This window comes from Ochlerotatus camptorhynchus, unplaced genomic scaffold (assembly GCF_037179485.1).
Source record: "Ochlerotatus camptorhynchus isolate MF236.1 unplaced genomic scaffold, CSIRO-AGI_Acam_v1.1 ptg000353l, whole genome shotgun sequence".
Lineage (NCBI taxonomy): Eukaryota > Metazoa > Arthropoda > Insecta > Diptera > Culicidae > Ochlerotatus > Ochlerotatus camptorhynchus.
The window spans coordinates 414,508-433,071 of record NW_027040841.1 but is presented as its reverse complement, the minus strand read 5'-3'; the positions used below and the strand labels follow the sequence as shown (position 1 = coordinate 433,071).

The window sequence follows — 18,564 nt, the reverse complement described above, 5'->3', positions numbered from 1 at the left end:
ACAATTATACTAATGCAAAAATGGTACAGGCATCGAAAGCTCTCAATTAAAAACGGTGGAAGTGCATGTAGAACACTAAGTTGAGAGCACGCAATAAGCTAATATACGATATGCAATAAGCTTGAAATGCGAAGAAGAAGAACATGTGAAACTCTTGCAAGACCGTTATTAAAAAAATTAATCTGGGTTCATTGAAAATATTCAGTGTCCGGCGACTGAACATATATTTACATTCCAAAATTTCTCCAATTTTTTTATTCTAATTCATGGCTCAGAATCCTAAAAAATAGAACTCAAGTTTCAGAATGTATGTAATTACCAGGCTTGCTGAAACTCTTCAAACTTACTGGAGGTTTTAAAACACTCATGTCCTGCGAGTTTAGCCAGCCCTCACCTCGAGTGAGTGGCGGCAGGAATATGGAAGAAGTAAACAAAAACTCCTCGAGAGAGAGGGAGAGTGAACTTCAGCGAGAGGATGATTTGACGTGAGGTGCGCTTTTCGAGACTCCGTATCAGGGCTGAAAAAATCACTAAAATTCATCAAAGTTCACTATGGATGAACAATTCATTTCATAGTGAATGCTGGTGATTTTATCATGATTTTTTCAACTCTGCTCCGTATGACTTTTTTGTTCGACGCAAGAAGCTCAGAGTTCACCCAGAGTGAGAGTAAGAGCGTGTGATAGAAAACATGAATTAGGTTTTGCACCGTCGGGGTTAACCTCAATCTGATGACAGTTCAGTGGTACTGTTTACGTGGACTTAGTCGATTTTTTCTTGGGTGGATTTTCTCGATAATTTTTCAGACTTTAGTGAGATGTAAACCACACTTCTGCAATGTCCATGAGCGACATCCTTTCAACGCGCTGTTCCTCGTCAATTTTCAAGTTAAAATTAGGAAATTTTAGAATATTTTTTTTTCGAAAAAACGACTAAGTGCTTGTAAACAGTACCACTGAACTGTCAAAAAGGTTCAGCCGATTAACACTGAGTTCATTTATGACGTCACGCTGCAATACCTAATATGAATGGCAGCAAACCTCACTCTCATTTTATCCCCCTTCGCTCACAAGCTCTGAAGCTTAGTGGAATGATTTGGCAGTAGGCATTCTACTCCTCAGAAAAATGCTACGCTCAGCTCATTTCAAGCGTGGTAATTACTGAAGGCAAATCCACTTCCTAACAGGGTGTCCTAGAAGACACCCTGTCTATGACCATAGAGTAAGATGGGACAAAAGTTTGTTATGAAGTGTTCAAAGTCCATGCAAAATGAAACTCAATGTTTTACAAATGACTTTTAAAACCAGATTAGAGCCACACAAATTAGTGATATTTTCGGAGAGCTTGTTTCGAGATGATAAATTACCAACTTTGGGGCATAGAACACGAGAAACTTAATAGTGAAGGGATAATTTTATTGCAGGGCAAGATTCTGTTTCTCTTGAGGATGTTTTTGGGAGTATCAGGTTTTTGATATGTCATCAGGAAACTACAATAGTGGGGCAAAAGTCCGAGTCGTGTTTCAAAATCATGTCATCATTCGCAATTGTCAAAAATGCATTATTTTTTTTTAGACTTTATTTAAGAGATTTTTAGCCTTAGGCTAGTTCATCTCTACAAAAATGCATTTATTTACTCTAAATAATCTTAAATTGAGCAGAATGTTCCAAAAACCTCGAAAAAAATGCGATCCTATTGCATTTACTGTGGAAAACCACGATTGGATTTTGTTGTACGAAAGTTCTGACAATATCTAGTCACAAACATGTGGTTTCTTTATGTCCTTTACACCATCATGGGGAATTTAAGGATTTTTATTGGCAATACTTCCCAAAAACTGACAATAATTTTGCTAACTAAAAATGAACTGAAACTTGTAACCATTGAATTACGGATAATGTGTATGGAATTAGTTTGTTTCTATCTAAATGCTTGGAATTTTGAGATATTTTATTTTTTTCAACTAAGGTCGAACTTTTGTCGTGCCTTACTCTATTGAATTTTGCTACCCAATATTAATTCAAACTAGGTGTTTTTTAAATTATAACTATGCAGAAATTTTATTATGGAGTTCAAAGTTTGTTTATATGCAGTACAACGTGAGCAATCTAAGCAATAAAATAAACACGTCCCATCTTTCCGTAGACGCGTCGTAACGTCACTTTTTACTTGTGCGCCAGTTTTCAAGGCGCGATTTTTATCCAGTTCGTTTATTTGAAAGGCTCAATCGTTGTTCACTGTTTGTAACAAAATCCACTTAATTATATGTCTAGTAGAAGTTGGGCTGAATACTCGCGGCTTACTAGAAGTTAGAAGGGTACATGGTCGAAGGATAGGATCAGGGGAGGAGCTTAGGGGTGGGTTTTCGTTGTCTCATCAGAGCGTTGTCGCCAGTATGAATGGTAGTTCGGTTCTAGAGTCGTCTAGAGTTCGACCGGCTGAAGACGCTATGTATAACTAGGCCCTCTAAACCGAAATAAATAACAACAAAAAATAGCACAACCTATTGTTGATAATTACACACATGATAATCCTCAATTTAACTCAACTGAGATTTTAAACTTCGCACAAATGACCATTCGACCACGCAAAGAAACAAGTAAGTTATATCGAAGAATACATTAAATTCTATTGTATTGGTCGAAAGATGATATTTTTGCAACAGTAACATTTTCCACAATAGAAAAACTTAAAAATTTATAGTAATGAGTTCAAATTAGCTCGAGAAAAAATGACTTCTCCATATCCAAAGCTTTTGAAGAAAACCCCCATTTGACAAAGTATTCGGTGAGTTGTAAAATTCTACCATTTATCAAAACCATATGGCTTCCTATCGTTATAAAACTCCATGCTTTCATCTTGCCAGCCCTCAAGTGCCACTCGGTCGAGTGTAGGCACAACTCAATGGGGCAACTTCTTCTTTATACGGTATGTCAACTGTAAACTAACTGCCACCAGTCGACCAAATGAGCCATTCATGCAAACATAAATATATTAAAGCACAGGACTGGCTCCGTCGTTTTGCGTAGGACTTGGACCAATACGTTCAGCAACTGCGAGGGCGAGGGCAAGAAAAATGACACTCCATTTATGGGTATCTGCATGGTGCATAGCCAGAGCCAAAGCAATCCACGACGGATGTTGGCGACGACGACGACGTCGCCTACTACACGTCGTTAAAATGAAATAATTACACAACTTTTCCAACCTGCCCCACACGGCTTAACTACAAGAGACCAGTTCCAAAAATGGTGCGATTAGCGTATTCCAACTGGATTTTGAATCAACATGCACTCAACCTTCTCTAAGAGGAAGAAAAAGCAAATATCCGAAAGAATTGAGGCATTGGCCAAAAAGCAAACAAACATCAACGTAGGAAGTTATATACGGGTGGCGTCCCCCATGAGCAGAATTGCAACCTCAAAACGGAACTCAAGTCTTCCACCGTTTTTACCTGGTTTGAAATTAAGTTTTTACGACGGATGAAGGATACGGGGACTGGAGAGGGGATATAATAATTGGATTGATGGAAACGAGCTGCACGCCACCAATTAAAGTGGGGAAGGCGCCGTTGTTCTGGTTCGCTTTCGAAGCGATTCCCATATTGATTCTCATCTAGGCATAATGATCTACTTGGGAGAGCACTGGAAATGAAGTTGGGGAAAACGATTTCGCTAATGACTCTTGTATAATGAGATAGTACGCGATATTGAAGGTGATTCTAGGGTTTGATTAGCACCTTAGCGGAAAAGCACGTGCTAGTAGGTCTTGGGATTTGGATCTTCAGCAGCAGCTTACCTTTTACACTAAACAATATAAATTCTTCGTCGTACTCAAAAAGGGTATCCAAATTGGTATACTGAAAAATAAGCACCACATTCACCGTCTACAATGTGTTTTAAAGCACTTGAGAATTTTCACTCTTCAATTTCACAATCCACTCCACATAAGCTGCCTTGACGCTATTAAATCAATTTTTTGCTACTTCACTCTCCCAGGGTTTGTAATCCGCTATATAGCCCCCGTATCGTAGAAGTATGATTTCTTCTCACAGACGTCTTTCTCATTCCACTTTTAACCGCACTGGGTTATTTCGTGCTGCTGCAGCACAAAGCTATCGTTTTATCTTAATTTTCTTCGATGCACTAAACCAGAACACGTTTCGCAAAAAAACCGCACGTACATCAAATATAGTAACTCTGCTCGGTTGAATGCGCAAAAAGCAAGACTTTTCCAGACGACTCGTCCGTCTCGGGGCTCAATCTTCCATGAGATTTTCCAAAAATGGGATTTTCGTAACGCGAGAAAAATGGAGCTGCCTGCTAGCTGATGCGACAACTATAGCAAAGTAGTATCGTTTCTCGACGTCAGAGAGTTTCCACCATCATCATCAACAGCGACGACGACAACGACGAATCAACCGAACCCGACCATATAATGGAAAACTATGCTACACTAATACCAGCGAGTGCGGAGGGTTGCATCGTTGGTTGAGGAAAAACCACTACATAGGGAGTCGAGCATGGAACCCACACTCGCACAGAAGCAGCTTAGCATAACCAAGTGCATAGCATAGCAGCCTCAGTGTGGAAGTAGTGACGGGCAGCTGCAGCATGATATCTCGCTATCATTTGAAAAGGGCCTATCATGATTTCTTATGCACTTATCATGCGAATCGAAGCTCGCCTAAACAATCCTCCCCTTCCCGACAGCGTTCTCGGTTTGCGCGTAAGGGCCATACAAGACTCGTTTACACAAGCTGATAGGCTCTTTTCAAATGTTACGTGTATGTTATATTATATAAATTGTGCGTTTGTTATGCTGCGAAACGGATACGGTTTATGTTGCATTATTCTGGCTTGATTGGAACAAATGGGGATGATGTATGCGGAAAAGTACGAGAATGAAATGGAAAATACTTGAAGGAAGAGGACAGCCCGACGCGCGAGGCCACTGACAGATGGGTGTGCTTGGGATCAATGTATCGAGTTCGATACATGCATTGAAGTTTTCATCAGAAATATTTAAAAATTTAACCAACGAATTGGGGTTTTGTGGGAAATTTATCTGCGGTTCGATTGTTAATATTGTGTTCAAATGTTGGATACCTTCAGGTCAAAATTGATTATTTTTCGAACTAAAACTTACGATGTGCGGAACAACACTCCGTACTTATGCAGGAAAATGCTCTAGACAAATCTTATACCAAACTATCTGTGGGGTTTGTACTACCTTCTAGGATTCCAACAAAATTTTATGGATGCAAACACTTTAACTATCCTGATGAATGTGGGCGTCTTAGTGGAATACCTGTGCAAAGAAATAGAGAAGGATCAGTAATTTCCATTTGATTCCACTACTTTATTTGCTTATCCTTGACAATGTGCAGACTACTTCAGTGTATTGTATTAATACTCGAGTATTAGTATAATAGTCGAGTGTTAATACAAGACACTGAAGAAGTCTGCACATTGTAGACGAAATGCGCGTATCTGTCAAGGATAAGCAAATAAGGTAGTGGAATTAGATGGAGATTACTAATCCTTCTCTCTTTCTTTAGACTTTAACTAGTTAAGCAACATTGCATGATTGTTTTCCTATAAACAAGACTATTTTTTTAATAAACTTTAGAAAATTACGACCAAATATGATTAGACCTTCAAAAAGTTAGTCAATAAGTAAACTATGGAACACTGCCTAGAATTTTAAAACAACCACCTAGATTTTAAAACAGGCTTGATGAAACTCCTCAAACTCACCGACGAATTTGAAATACTCATGCCCTGCTAGTTAAGGCAACACTCGCCTCGAGTGAGTGGCGGCAGGAATTGGCGTTGACGGCACCGTCGAAAAATTTGCTCTTCCAGCAAATATAGACAGTTTCTTATGGGAATTTTCGGTGGAGTGAAAGGATAGTACAAAGTCCGCCATGTTTCATGCACAGTCTGACGTTTGATTATGGATTTTCTCATAGGAGTAAAGAGCTACAGAGTCGCCGTCAACGCCAATATGGAAGAAGGAATATATGGAAAAACTCCCCGAGAGGAAGAGTGAACTCAAGCGAGAGGATGGTTTGACATGAGGCTCCGTATGACTGTTTGATCGAGGAAAGAAGCTCAGAGTTCACCCAGGGTGAGAGTAAGAGCGTGTGAAAGCAAACATGAAAAATAATGGCAGCAAACCTCACTCTCGTTATATCTCCCTTCGCTCACAAGCTTCTCACCTCTTCAGCAAGCCTCAGCTCGGTGGAATGATTTGTAAGTAGGAATTCTACTCCTCAGAAAAATGCTTCGCTCGGCTCATTTCAGACTCGCGAGTGAGGTCCCGTCAAGGCTGCCCCCAACTACGTCGTCCATACGATTTTATGTAAAATTAATCAAACTGTAGACCTTCTTCAAGCCCCCAAAAGAGTATCTGGAGGATATGGAAAACCACTACAGGGTGTCTACTCATTTTGGTGAATAAAATTCTCTGAGATGTACAGGTTTTTCCAGGACTTCAACAGAAAATTCCGCTCGTTCATAAAACTATAAAGATGAAATTATACCTGTATGGTTTTAATAATAAGATTTCTTTTATATGGCTTTCTCAGTTTAGGGCAATCCAAACAGTAAGTTTTGCATTTCCCAACGTTTCGACCGTTTATTGTGGTATTTTTCGACTGTTTTACCCTTGGCCACAATAAACGGCCGAAACGTTGGGAAATGCAAAACTAACTGTTTGGATTACCGTAGACTGAGAAAGCCATATGAAAGAAATCTCCATACGTGCCAGTCAAAAAATCTAATAAATTTAATAATAAGAAATTTGAATTAATAGCAGCTATTATTCGTTTCTGAATTTTAAATACTTTTATTTTTATCAGAAATAGGGTTAACTACCCCATTTCCGGCCTATTAGGCACAACCCGCATTTAGTCTTTCTTAATCTAGCTCAGTTTAGCACCAAACGGAATGTTATTATTACTGATGGCATCCAAATTTATTTAACTTTTCGTAGGTACCGTAAGATTTGATAAAGAGAAACCAATCGTTGAGATATTGTCAAAAGTCTATCACTGCTTCTTGACGCCAAACTCGGCCTACGGATTCTAAACTCGGCCTAACCCATTGATACGCCATTGAAACGCCAATGAATTCACTTCGGCCTATCGGATGAAGATAAAAAATCATTCGGTCGGAGCGCTTCTTTTGTTTTTGGGAATTATGGGTGCAAACTTTCATATCACGCGTTCTCATTGACTTCGTTCGGTAGCTTATTAACTAAAGTATCGTACCAAACGCATGGTAATGTGGGCTGCAGCCTTTCGTTGTGTACTGGAGAACACCATCACTCACCATACGGTGATTGAATAAACACCGTTTGGTGAGACCGGATGGAATTCAACTTTAAAATCTGTGTTAGGGAAATCGCTTTTCGCAGGCAATCGGTGATAATTTTAATTATCATAGCAACAGTTGCACATTCGTGCAATTTTCAATAGTAACATTTTGAAAAATTATAGTCTTAATTTTAACAGATTCGTAGAAAAAATTCCTATCGATTAGCGTATTAAGAATTAAAATCCATAATATCTGGATCAGAATTAGACCACTTTCATGCCGCGACCGACTAAGGTTTTTTTAAATTTCACCACCAATGTTGCCTTAAAGTTCACGGTATGTTAGATGTAAACATATCTAGATGGAGCTGGAATCAGGCGTAACAGCTTTTGTAAACAATGACTTCTCTAGATGGTTTTGAGGAATTAAAGGCACGCCCACGCAGAACAACATTATCGTCGGGTAGAGGAAGTGATTTGAACTGAATCCGATTAGCGGTTGAGGTCAGCCTTGATAGCTAGCTGCTTGCGGGGAGCCTGTCCTTGTGAACTGGAGAACACCACCACTCACCACGCGGTGATTGAATAAGCACCGCTTGGTGAGACCGGTTGGAATTTAACTTTGAAGTCTGTGTTAGGGAAATCGCTTTTCGTAGACAATTGGCGATAATTTAAATTATCATAGCAACAGTTGCACATTCGTGCAATTTTCAATAGTGAAATTTTGAAAAAAAAAAAAAAGATAAAGTCTCAAACAGATACGTAGACATATTTCTGATCGATTGGTGATAAAATTATTGAAATTGGTCCAGGGGCAGCTGAGTTATTAACGTTCAAATTCATAATTTTGTTACATGTTCCAATGTCGGTTTTCACAAAAAGTACCCCCATATAGAAATTACAGACGTAGTCCTACGTCAAAAGTGACTCAAAAGTGACTTATGACCAACGGGAAATAGACCAATACAACGAAAAAGTGACTTACTGATAAAGACAAAATAGTAGTAGTAGTGATTAAGTTCATTTTATTTAGAGGGTTTGTAACTGCACATGCAGCCATTTAACCCTGGTTAAATCAAATTGATTTTCTCTTTAATGTACATTCACAAAATTTATCACATTTTAATGTGAACGTGAATTTCCAATAGCCTTCCGGTGATCACATACCTGCAAATCCCACCACAAAATCACATACATGAAACCTATTTTCGGTGTAGGTTTATTTTAGTACGCATAGGTGATAAGTGTCATGAAGATGTTTTGGGGAAAAATGTCGTGACATTAGTTTCCTCCATACAATTTAGTGGTGGAATATCTGCAGGAAAAATGTACATTTACCACCTCTGACCGAGAGGTGGCCGAATTGCTGTAAAACAATAAGTTTTATTTGAATCAAGAATGAACTTAAATTGCATATGCAAAAATTTATTAAATTTCAGATACTTGTAGAGATTATATTGAACGGCTCATCCGTTCGTATTCAGATGAAATGTATAATTTCACCATTAAATTATTTTAATAACAGGATGGCTACTGAATTTAAGAATTTAACTTTCCAGTTGTCTAACATAGTTTCTCCATAGATCACAACTTTTAAATAACTAGGTTTTAAAGCATTATCTAAGCCTAAATCATGACCTTCAACAGCATGATAAAACCTAAATTATTGCTTGGGACATAGATCATTTTTTTCGGATAACTTTGGACATTTGGGAATGCAGTCTGTATCAGTAGATCAAAAAACGTTGTTTTCATTGGAATTCAAAATACAAATGCAAGCAAATTGTAAGGAGAATCTTTGACACATTTAAAACAAAACTTGAAGTAGACAATTATTTCAAATGATATGATAATTGTAGGGTGAGTGATAGGAGTTTCATAGAGGGGATTGCTTAAGTGGTATGCAGAGAATTACTAAGGCTATAATGAAAAAAAAAGAGAATGACAGCGAGAATAATAAAATTTAGGGGAATCCAGAAAGCAACTTTGAAGACAGCTTGGGATGATTCTAAGGAAATTCTTGATAAAATTTTATAGATATCCTAAGAAGAGTAATCTTGTGTAAATCTACAAATAATCTACATAGGTAATTCAGAAATCGATAATAAATAGCATTTAAAATTCTGAAACTTCGAACAGTTGCTAAGATTTCATACTTTCAAAATAATTATGATCTTGGTCTAAGGAAACTCTCCAAAAAGGAAAGTCTGACTTACATGTCACGAATTGGATCTTATTACAAATCTGATCGGTTAAACCACTTCAGGACTTCGAATGTCCAAAAAGTCGGAACCTTAGACTTTTTAATGATTCCAAAATTATGTCGTTAAGTTGAGCAAAAAAAATCAATTAATATACACGAGTAGAGCTAAGTAAAGGGTGATACGGTCAAAATTTGGTCAATATCAACTTGACGTATTTCTTTCAATTTTGCATTTAAAAAACCTGAACACCCCTCATTTTGAAGGTGTGTGTGTGTAGAATGTTGCTCCTATTTTGATTTTGGAATTCACTCTTCAGTTGTCAAAATGCCGTCCAAGCAAGAAGAGCAGCGTATCAAAATTTTGCTCGCGCATCGCGAAAATCCGAGCTACTCGCACGCAAAGTTGGCAAAATCGCTAAAAGTTGCCAAATCAACCGTTACAAATGTAATTAAAGTGTTTGGGGAACGTTTGTCGACAGCCAGGAAGTCTGGATCGGGGGGAAATCGAAAACCGGAAGCCGCTGAGACGACAAAGAGAGTTGCCGGTAGTTTCAAGTGAAACCCTAACCTCTCTCTCCGAGATGCCGCAAATAAGCTGGGTGTATCGTCCACAACCGTGCATCGAGCCAAAAAACGAGCCGGACTATCGACTTACAAGAAGGTAGTGACTCCAAATCGCGATGATAAACAAAATACGACGGCCAAAGCGCGATCCCGGAGGCTGTACACGACGATGCTGACGAAGTTTGACTGCGTGGTAATGGACGACGAAACCTACGTCAAAACCGACTACAAGCAGCTTCCGGGACAGGAGTTTTATACGGCAAAAGGAAGGGGAAAGGTAGCAGAGGTATTCAAGCACATGAAACTGTCAAAGTTCGCAAAGAAATATCTGGTTTGGCAAGCCATCTGTACCTGTGGCTTGAAAAGCAGCATTTTCATAGCTTCCGGGACTGTCAACCAAGAAATTTACGTGAAAGAGTGTTTGAATAAACGTCTGCTGCCTTTCCTGAAGAAACACGGTTGTTCCGTACTGTTTTGGCCGGATTTGGCATCTTGCCATTACGGTAAAAAGGCCATGGAGTGGTACGCTGCCAACAACGTGCAGGTGGTTCCCAAGGACAAGAACCCTCCCAACACTCCAGAGCTCCACCCAATTGAGAAATACTGGGCTATTGTCAAGCGGAACCTAAAGAAGACCAAAAAAACTGCTAAGGGCGAGCAGCAGTTCAAGGCAAACTGGCTTTCTGCGGCGAAGAAGGTGGACAAGGTGGCTGTACAAAATCTGATGGCTGGGGTCAAGCGTAAGGCCCGGCAATTCGGATTTGGAAAAGCGGAAGCCTAACTGAATATTTTTCCTGAATTTTATACTAATTGAACTTGAAAAAGAAATTTAATTTGATTTTTTAAATAAACGATTTCACCGATTTACACGCGTTTTCCCTTGACCAAATTTTGACCGTATCACCCTTTACATAATGCTGAGAAAAAAACTTTATACAGATAGTTAACATATATTTTGATGTTGCAACAACATTCCTGGTTATTTCTTGTTTTTTTTTTCGGCTGGTTTTCCCGATTTAGTGGCCACCCTGGATTTCACGCTGTTTTTTTTTAATATTTAACGTATCCAAACATTCTTCTTCTTCCTCGCTTTTCAAGCTTATTGCGTATGGCATATTAGCTTTTTGCGTGCTCTCAACTTAGTGTTCTGGATGCATTTCCACAGTTATTAATTGAGAGCTTTCGATGCCTGTACCATTTTTGCATTAGTATAATTGTGTGGCAAGTACAATCATACTCTATGCCCAGGGAAGTCGAGCATGGTCTTGCTTTGTAGCTGTGCCTTTACCGACTGAGCTAAGGGAGGTCCCGCATCCAAACATTACATGTTAGCAATACCAAACATGAATTGAACCACTAAAATTGCATTCAATCAAAGTGTTTTGTTAGTTCATGCGTGAAGTTTACGATTTTCAGAGTTGGTAGTAAATGCAATACTAATATCAACATGAAGGTTTAGTGCGATAATTTATTAACAGCATGAGCATGAGCATGATTGACCGCTAACGGATGCTACTCTGTTATTGCTCGATCAGCTGTAATTACACAGAGAACCAATAGACGATGCTTGGGACTAGCAATCATCCTCAATGTGTAAAAACTGGTGATCTCAAACTAGGCAAAACTAGCGCCGGCCCCACCCGAACACAGGTTAAAAAGGAAGGGGTAGGAATGTGTTGACGTGACACTCGCTTTTATGGAAGCCGAGAACACCTCTGCACTTCTACAGGGAATCACTGGGATATTGGGTAATAGGTTTGGGTTTGCAGCAAGGTTCGTTTTGGTAAACGATAAGCTGAATTGATGTCCTAACGATCATATAACGCAAAGGAGCTTGGGATTGAACCCATGGTCTTCTGCTCCGTAAGCAAAAACGTTTGCCACTAGGCAGACGAGCTCCTTTTTAATCATCGAGTTGCTGTCATTACCATGTAGTCATGTTAACAAATAAAACGATTGACGAATCTTGAATGTGGATGGGCTTGAGATTAGACTAATGATGTTCAGCTAAGTAAGCAAAAATGGTTGGTCTAAGGCCACCGAGCCTCTCACATCACATTATACCGTTACTCAAGTTGTTATAATCATTCAAACCCGGCACCGACGACAACGAAAAGTTTTACAAAATACACGATAAACATACTTTTTTTTTCTGATCAGTAAGCAAGCCACTGCAACCGACGATCTTTCAAATCCTAAAACTAAAAGCTACGAATGAGTACTTAGACCTTCATTAAGTTCCACTTTCAAGCGACGTTCAATGTTTCGATTTGCTCTTTACGCATGGTTCAGGAATCATAACAAGCTATGACCGACGTGACGATTGTTTAAGCCCTGGTTAAACAAGGTATTCAAATGAAATGGTTTCTCAAATTTCAATTGGTGTGTAATGAACAACAGAAACACGCGATAGTTCATATAGCTTCAGCGGTTGATGGATAATTTTAAATATAATAACGGTACTGCCTACGGCGACTACGACGGCGATTACGACAGCGACAACAGCGAATTTGTAACTTACCATTTGTCTAGGACATAAAACCTTTGCCCTTTAGCTAGGGAAAGTTCTGAAGAGGATAGATTGATAGTTCCGCTAGAGTACGGCAGTGTGAAAATTGAACAGAAGTTGAAATTGAGCGAAGGGCCATCAATGCGAAAATATTAATTAATTAGACCTTGAAGGAGCATTGAAATTAAGCTTAGCCAAGAATTGAACGGAATGATACGGGACCCAAACGGTAGCTCCATATTCCAGTAAGCTGTGTACAAGAGATATGAATACAGGTATACCTCGATATAACGTAACTGTTATTTTTGACTTCCATCGTCGATTTCCCGCAAATTATCATTCAAACAAGCAAAGTAATACAGGGCTGGTAGCGATCATTACTGTCAAAAATAGTGATTTTAGTGACCATGTTGAAAAAATAAGTGACTAAATAGTGACTTATAGTTGTAAAAATAGTGACTAAAAAATGACCCTGAATTGAATTAACAGTAAATTTTAATGAAAAATCTTGGGAATTTCTAAGGAGCACAACTCATGTAAACTTCAAAGGAAAATTCCAAGGGCATTCTGAGGATAATTTCATAAAGTTTGTGGGAGAAAACAAATTTGGAGCATAAGTCCTTGGAAGTTTTTAGAAAATACTAAAAGGAGGATTACAATTAAATCTGAGAATAACTACAGGACATCTTCAAAAAATTCTGGAAAATATGAATTCTTAGGAGTCTTGCAATGTGAGTAGAGTTCCAAGGGAAGGATTTAGATTCAAAAGGAAATCTGAAATGAATTCAATTAATATTCTGATAATCTTTTCAAAGGGTGTCTTATGGAGAATTTCAAGGTTATTCCGAGGAAGACTAAAAGAAAATTGAATTCGGAGGATAGATTTATCGAAATTTCCATTGAATATGAAGTGGACTACTCTGAGGTCTTCAGAACTTCCCAAATTTTCCTTGAAACTGCCTTGAAGGTCTTTTCAAGTTTAAGAAACTAGCCAGATGCTCACAATACTACTCATCAAATTCTTAAACTTCCCTGAACTTTTTCAGATCTTGGACTTACTCAAATTAAGTACGTTTTTTTTAAACTTTATTAAAGTGATAAATAAATGAAGTGCTAAACTTCAACATTCAATGGATTTGATTATAAAGTTGTTCCTTTAAAACTGATTGCCATGTCTTAAAAACGTTTGGGTTAGTTACTATTGTTTTTGATCTTCCAAAAAAAAAACATATTTTGAACGCATTTTAAAAATAACTTTCTAATAAGCCTGGAATATATCCGTTAAAGTTCTGGAAGAACCTGAAAAACTCAAGAAATTTTATTTATAAAAATGAGTAGACACTTTGTAGATAGAGAAAAACCGATTAAACATCACAAAGCAAAGAATGATCAATTTTGAAATAATTTCACGTTAAAAAAGTTGAAAATAGTGACTGATTACAAGAAAAAGTGACTTTAGTGACTTGACCTTAAAAGAGGAGACTTTTTAGTGACTAGCTTGAAAAAAGTGACCAAGTCACTAAAAAGTGACTCGCTACAAGCCCTGGTAATATCACCATCGGACAGGTGAGATATTTCCCCATTTATTGGTAATATTAATTTGAATGATTCAATTGTTATTAGCAAGATATTGACGATGGACGTCAAAAGTGACAGTTACGTTATATCGAGGTATACCTGTAGTGTATTTAGACAATACACGTCGTGTTGCATTTGGTAAGACCTAGTACCCTAATACTGCGTAAGTTCTCGCTGTTACTATTTAACTAAGTAGTATCAAACCGAGGACTAACTTTCATTGTTTTAATGCCAGAATAATGATGATTTGAATAGTTATCAGTTATATTAACCTCGTATTTGCATCAACTGATTGGAAGGTTATTAGTTTTACACAGAGAATCCAATTCAAACAATGGATCATACATCAATTGCCAGACGGCTGTAGCTAGTAGCAAAATCCCGGAAATCAACCAGATAAGTCATAATCAAAACCACAACTATTCTTACCGCACTGCCCCACGTTCCCTATCCAAGGCCACCTTCGCTCTCTCTAGTGATAGATAGATGAACGATGATGTAACCGTTGTCGACACATCGAGAGAGAAAGAGAGAGAGAAAAACTGAAGATTATTAAATTTCATGTTTTCACACGAGAAACGGCGGCAGACGTTCACTTTGTGCATTGTTACTTTGCTCTGTGCTACCGGCAAGAATAAAGAAATGTGCAACGTGATTGCAGATGAGGTACTGACATGTGGCAAATCTTAACAGAACTTGACTGATTATAGAAAGTGTGTCATTTGTGTTCTAATCTAGAGATAATAACAAGGAATTACTACGATCATGTCAGAATAATATGATCAACTACAAAAGTACATTCAACAAAAAAGCCCAAACATTTTCATGAAATACTTCACACTGTTTATCTCCACAAGACAACATGTTCGACAAACGATACGGTAGCAAAAGGGTGCTAGTGATAAGATTTCAAAGACATCCTGCCCGCATCAAGGTAAACCTCATCGTCTACGTGACTTTTGTGGTGCCACTTCCTTCGTTCATTCGAAAATCAGCCGTCGACCACGTGCAATTTTCTTCATCTTATCGACAGTTTTTCAGCAGCCATGGGAGAGTAATTTTTCGAATCATGCTCTCATACACTGGCAAAATTTTGGGGCGCATGCCCATTAGAATACGTGCTAAAATTTGCAACTCGTAGCAACGTAGACATACTACAACTACTACAGCACTAGCTATCCATCCAAGTACAGCATGTCCCACGTGCTTCGCTATCGGGCGCCAGTTAACTAATTAGAACTGTCGCAACCTGCCTCTTCCTTTCGTTATTACAGTCTGTTGTAACGTTACTACTACACCTCAAATTTCAACGATTCTATGCGTTTGTTTTGATGACTCATCGAAATCAGATTTCACCTGATGGTCAGCGACCTTGCTGTTTTCCAATTGGACACGAATGAAACAAACAGTTATTTCTAAAAATGAATAAAAATACGACTTGACCTTTTCATAATCGAAGGAAACCAAACAAGATTCAACAACATAAAGAACATTACGCAACGTTTGTATTCAGACATAACCAGAACCAAAGCTCCCACTGTTACAAAACAAAATGTTCTACAAACGACCTCTCTCTGTCCTGCTTCTCTTTCGAGTTTGTTCCTATTTTTTGAATGACTAACATCCAGAGGAATGTCTACTTTGTTGCCTACGTGCCGCGTAACATGCTCGGGTCGTTAGCAGTTATGCTGCCACGCTTCATTCATGGTTGAGTTTCGTCAACATCATGAGCATAAACAAAAATGATGGCGACAGTTTGAATCAAACTGCAACTCATCATCATATGGGTCAATAGTAACTTATTTTCAATGCCCACTTTTCGCTTCCCAGATCGGACTGCTCTACTTTTTTTTATGAATCTCACGACTCGTAATAGGCGAACGACCGACCGACTGATCGAACCGAATCGAAACATAACGATGCGCGGTAGTAGCGGATGCTGCTCTTTGTTTGTTTTGCTTCAATGGGTGTTAGAAAGGAAGAAACATGCATCCCTTCTCACATTCGATTTTTGTACATCGATGGTAGCGAAACGATGGTCATCAGATTTATATAGATAGGTTGGTACCTACATGTGCATGTTGTTGGCCACGGGCGGCTGCATTCCCGCGCGATTTCGATGGAATGCGTTGCGTGTGCCTACATATAGCATTATAATTGATTGACTTGCTCGCTCGAAGAGAGGCAGGCAGAAGGTGTGTCTGTTACTACGAGATCGATGCTCGATTGTGATGATGCCACGAATACCTCGAAACAGATGTTGATCGGTGTATGTATGGTTTGCGTACGATACTGATCGATGTGTATATGATATGCTACTATGCAAGTAGTGGTATGTGTGGGAGTATGGGAAAACGTTCGGATGGCGTCACGAACACAACATAAATGGGGTGGATCGTATAGGCACAGTGGGAGGAATGATACAAATCAAAATCATAACCATGTACAGTAGCCGTTCGATTTTGGCAACAAAACATGATTTATGAAATTATGGAATAATAAGAGCTTATGATGATATTTTGTATGTATTCTTCTTCCTCCTCGCATTTCAAGCTTATTGCTTATCGCATATCAGCTTATTGCATGCTCTCAACTTAGTGTTGAGGTGCACTTCCACAGTTATTAATTAATTGTGTGGCAAGTACAATCATACTCTATGCCCAGGGAAGTCGAGACATTTTCCAACCCGAAAAATTCCTAGACCGGACCGGGAATCTAACCCAGCCACCTCCCGCATGGCTTGATTTGTAGCTGCACCTTTACCGACTGAGCTAAAGGAGGCCTTAATTTTGCATGTGTAAATAACAAGAAAAAAATGTAAAGTTTGTATTTAACACATAAAACCTGCAAATTTAGCTTTGACAAAATCAAAATGAGCGATTTCCTGATCACCTCTTCGCGAAGAGTAGGTGAGATAAATGACAAAATTGCGACTCTCATGTATCCAAAATTGGCAGGTAAAGCTTCAGTGTAGAAAAGTTTGTTTAAAAGAAGTTATACTTGATGGATGCCGCGAGTCGAAAATTAATTTTGGACACCCACTAGGAAAATCCGACGTCATGGTCAGGTTCAAAAATCGCGAAATTGTTGAAATTGGCCGTGTGCAGTGTTCTCAAACGTTTCCGTGAAAGACATACTATCGATCGGCAGGATCATAGCAAGCGTCGAAGTAGAACTAATAGTACGTTCAGACTAGGTTGTATATTATGTAATATAGCTTTGTAATATGGATATCACTTTGAGGTGTTCACACTACGCCAAGGTAATATAGTTTGACGTTTGCATTTAAAACGGATGTGCATGCATCAAAGTAGCCTGGAATTCATGTGATTATTTTTTTTTACAAAAACAAACAAACATCCGTTTCGTGTTCAATGTCAATCTGTTGATATGAGTGATTTCAAAACATTATATACGGTTATAACCCAGTACAGTAGATACGTCATCCCACGCTTCTAGTAGCAGATCAATTTGTGGCGCAGACCAAACGTTGCGCTTTTTCGATTTTTTCCGCTTCGAAGGACCGGGCTCTTCCATAGTAACGAGACTTGATCTGAACAAAACGTTGAACAAATGGAAATTCTTTCCAACCAACCGGAAAGGATGATAAAACAAATTTGAAATTGACATCTGACATCTAAACATTCTGTTGTTCTCACTGAGTTCTCACTCAATCGAAGACACTACCCACATAAACCGTGTTGCCAGTTGTAGAAAAGCTCAATTTTGAGTGATATAGAAAATGATATAATCTAGATTACCCTTTGCAAGTAATATTGGATGACGTATTAGATATAAGGGACAAATTATGCAAAATATGGGCCATTAAACCGCATGATGGCCTCTTACAATAAACACTGCAAAACCATTGACTTTACAATGTCTCGGCATAAACTAAAGCAATATTTTTATTCCATAAGAAATAACAACTCATAAAAGAAAAGACAAGAAAGCTGACACTACTTTTTTTTATATAAATATATATTTAAGAAAACAAATCTGTATTAGTTGTACTAGTCTACGTTGGTTGACGAAATAAATAAATAAAGATATTATGTAATATAGTTGATGATATAGCCTCTATATCATGAAACACTCTTTATATAGAGCCTAGTCTGAACGTACTATAAGGGTCGGAAACTGCATTTGAAGGTGTTTAGAACGGTTAGGGCAAACTCACGGCTGTCGGATTATGATATCGCCTAGAAATTCAATGCCAGCCAAAACATCGTCAGAAGGATTCGTCAGCGAGAAGGATTTTGATCTTTTCGGAACAGTAAGCAACCAAACAGAATTTGGTTTTTTTCCTTCTTTATTTAGGAGATTTTTAGCCGTAGGCTAGTTCATCTCCGTAAAGGGTGGGATGCCTTAGAAAGAGGTCCCCCAGCC

At 38.5% G+C, this 18,564-nt stretch overlaps 1 protein-coding gene across 2 annotated transcripts in view; it reads right to left on the bottom strand.

Annotated features, from left to right (window-relative positions):
- Atg13 (Autophagy-related 13) overlaps positions 1-18,564 on the bottom strand; it is a 144,752-nt gene that overhangs the window by 109,751 nt on the left and 16,437 nt on the right. Inside the window, exon 1 of one of the 2 annotated variants that reach the window (XM_065231394.1) lies at positions 3,799-4,372. The exons of the other annotated variant lie outside the window; for it this stretch is intronic. The gene's annotated coding sequence lies outside the window, so the exon portion shown is untranslated. Of the gene's footprint in view, positions 1-3,798; positions 4,373-18,564 lie in introns of those variants that run through there. 2 annotated transcript variants of the gene reach the window in all.